Raw genomic sequence first — 3,382 nt, forward strand, 5'->3', positions numbered from 1 at the left:
TGAGAATGACCTAACAAAAAAAATCACAGATGAATGGAAGGAGCATGTTTTGCAAAGACTCCTGCAGATTAGTCATGGAACCGTGTCAGTTTTCCTTTTGTATCAGCCAGCAAAATAATTGTAGCATAACATGTTTGATTTAACTTCTGTCGTGACATAGCTGGGTGCACAGAACGGGGAACCAGGAGAAGAACACGACGGATCGGGGAAAATGGGATTTAATGGGGAAAAGGAGCTGGGACATGGAACAGGCAAAAACAGGAAACACTACAAAATTGGACTTCAATGATAGACGTACTAAAATGTGGACTGAAATACACAGGACAAATCGGAAATAACATGAAACAGCTGGTAAACGTGAGGATCACACGAGGTTAATGAGGGGGCGTGGCACACCGGAGGATCGGACGAGCGGGGCATGAGAACTTGCTTTACTTGACATCACATGTCCTGCGATGTAAGTTTTGTTGATATCATAGGGAAACCACCTGGGTGTGGTACAGAGGGAGCCACGTCAAATAGCCGCGGCCGTGTGAATGGCGTGCGAATGGCGTACGGCTGCCCTATGGACGGCGTAGTCCCCCCTCCCTCTCAAGCCAGATAGGCGTGTCAAGATTTCACAGTAAACACGCCTATTTATTCATTTACCTGGTGCCACCACTAGATGGAGCTTCGTTCTCAAGAACATGTTAACACAAGCCAGCAATCTAGCTGCGCTGAGTTGCAATCACGTGATTTTAACCACCCACCCCCGCCGAACTGACGCTATCAAACTGCACTACAGAAATGAAGATCGCGGCTTAATGGACTATTCGCGGTAAGTGGTGTTTTATTTTATAAAATTTGTTTGGGGTAGTTCACAGGTTACTTCCCAGTTTAGTTTTTTATTGGCCGTTTCGAAAATCACTGGCAGCAACAGCAGCGGTCAGATGTGACTTTAGATAACTTAATGATCTGTTTACCAAGTCTGGAGTTAACATTACAGCTTACTGTCAGTGTCACAAACTAACAATACAATGTCACTCCTCTTTTCCTCAAAAAGACGCTAAAGCTTCGAAAATACTATTAATGTCCCTATTACAAAAACTGCACTACTCGAGAAACATACAGTAAATGTGTTTGTGCTCTCTGAAAATGCATTTATTTATTCTTTGGGTAAGAGTTAATCTGCAGGTTATTTCTGTGACTGTAATATAATGTGATGTAGTTCATGAGGGACAGAAGATAAGGATAGCTGTACAGGAGCTAGCGAGCTAAACGCTCATAACCAGGTTTATATTTTTCCCATTTTTTGCATGGTAGTTTTGCAACGCATACTGTACAGTACAGTGTATATACTGCTCATATACAGTATGAATGTTATATCGCTTAACTTATTTGTATAAAAAGCGCATTAAGTAAATTCTCAGTTATTTTAATGCAGACGATAATACAAACAGTCAGTGGCTACTGTTAACAAAGTTCAATGGTTAACATTAGCGCAGGCAGTTTATTTACATTCCAGATTTCCCAAAACAGTATTTTACACACTCTGTGTTACATAGGTTTATTAGTATATTTTCTTTTTTTATCTTAACTAGATATTCTGTAAAGCGTATTTACAGTATCTTTTTCTTCACTAAATTCTCCTGTTCTCTTTAAGCAGAGCTCCGCTATGGAGGCTTGGGTCAGACGGGTGACGGCTGGCCTTTTGGAGCTACTGGAGGAGCCTGAACAAGCTGTTGAGGGAGCTGGAATGACGTCACAGTGCAACAGATCTAGAATGATGTTTGGTCAGATCTATATTCTGAACATAGAATTGCAAAACGTCTGACAGTTTGGCGGAAACAAAGACTTAAACTGTTGCATCTTTGATAGTTTTTTTTTAAATAATATTTTAGTATAAAAGAACCAGATAGAGACTAATCAGCAGATGGTGTTATCCGGGTATTTTAATGACCTTTAAGCAAAATGCAACATGTACTGTATTGTATGTTTTAGACAAATTACTGTTTTAACTCTGACTATTTTTGGAAGAATAAATTTTTAAGTCATGTTTGCGTGTTTTAATTGTTGGGGATTTTGTTGGGGTATTGAAAAAAAAAACATTTACTTGAACCAACTACTTCAATGGGCAGAAAATGGGAGACATTCTTAAATTCAGTCTGTCTGAATCGTTATAAACGCCAAATTTGGGAACCATGTTTAACACTAGCATCCCTGAAAAAAATCAAGCTCTCCTCACAAGGAACCCCCCCCTCCCCCCTCACTCCCCACACAAGCTGCTCGCAGCCTCCTCAGCGCCGATCAACACTTATTGTTTTGCAAATGAAGCGAGTTTCACGGTTTCAACCTCGAGTGAGCACAAAGACGTTTTTCTAAGAGTGTGGTCTGAGGAATCATGAAATACAGGTTGTAATATATCGTACAATAATTTGAAATACAGTTCAATCCCCATTTCTCGTGATTCGGCAATTGCGATTTCAGTTTTCCCACCGTCAGCCAAATATATTACGGCGCAAACAGTGTAGACAGTGTTTATTTTGCTGACCATTACAAAACTGCCATGTCCACAAAACTCTTTTTATAAAGAGTGTCTCCAGCGAGGAGAGCGTCGCCCAGATATATATGCGGCCAGTGTGTTTTTGGCGCTATGCCCATTTGAAGCCTACCAGAGTTGGGCAAAGCAGGTAAACTGGGGTGGGACAAACGGCAAAGCCAAATTGCCCAACAATTTAAAAGACAAGGTGCAGGAGACTGTCATGCGGAGATTTCCGGATCTCACAGCGGACCACTGGTTCCGGATCAGAAATAAGATCAACGAATGACTGAGAAGTCCACGTAAAGTTGACCCTGAACAGTCACGGGCTGGCTATACTAGGACTTGATGTTTGTTTTCATTTTCATTGTTTTCATTTCATTTCAGTGTAGCTATATTTTTTGAATAAAACTTCATTTTTCATACAGCGTTGGCTTAATTTGTGATTGAGACAAATGGGTTTAATTGAAATAATTTATATTGGTAGGAGTAAATCAGGCTCTAGCAACCTTGGACAAATAAACCATGTTTAACACTAGCATCCCAGAAAAAATCAAGCTCCCTCACAAGGAGCCCCCGCCTCTCACTCTCCACACAAGCTGCTCGCAGCCTCGTCAGCGCCGATCAACACTTATTGTTTTGTAAATGAAGCAAGTTTCACGGTTTCAACCTCGAGTCAGCACAAGAGACGTTTTTCTAACAGTGTGGTCTAAGGAATATCTTAATTTGAAATACAATTCAACCCCATCTCTCGTGATTCGGCAATTGCGATTTCAGTTTCCCATCAGCCAAATATATTACGCCGCAAAAAACTTACTTTCGCATGTGTGTTCATGTGTCTCCATATCACATTCATTCGATTAT

General features: G+C 40.7%; 1 long non-coding RNA gene across 1 annotated transcript; it reads left to right on the forward strand.

The window, feature by feature from the left end:
- Positions 1-511: 511 nt before the first annotated feature.
- LOC140587059 (uncharacterized) lies at positions 512-2,034 on the forward strand. The gene is made up of 2 exons (XR_011988815.1): positions 512-817; positions 1,646-2,034. It is a non-coding gene; the product is annotated as an uncharacterized lncRNA (long non-coding RNA).
- The last annotated feature ends 1,348 nt before the right edge of the window (positions 2,035-3,382 follow it).

The sequence above is a fragment of the Paramormyrops kingsleyae genome, unplaced genomic scaffold (genome assembly GCF_048594095.1).
Source record: "Paramormyrops kingsleyae isolate MSU_618 unplaced genomic scaffold, PKINGS_0.4 ups144, whole genome shotgun sequence".
Taxonomy (NCBI): Eukaryota; Metazoa; Chordata; class Actinopteri; order Osteoglossiformes; family Mormyridae; genus Paramormyrops; species Paramormyrops kingsleyae.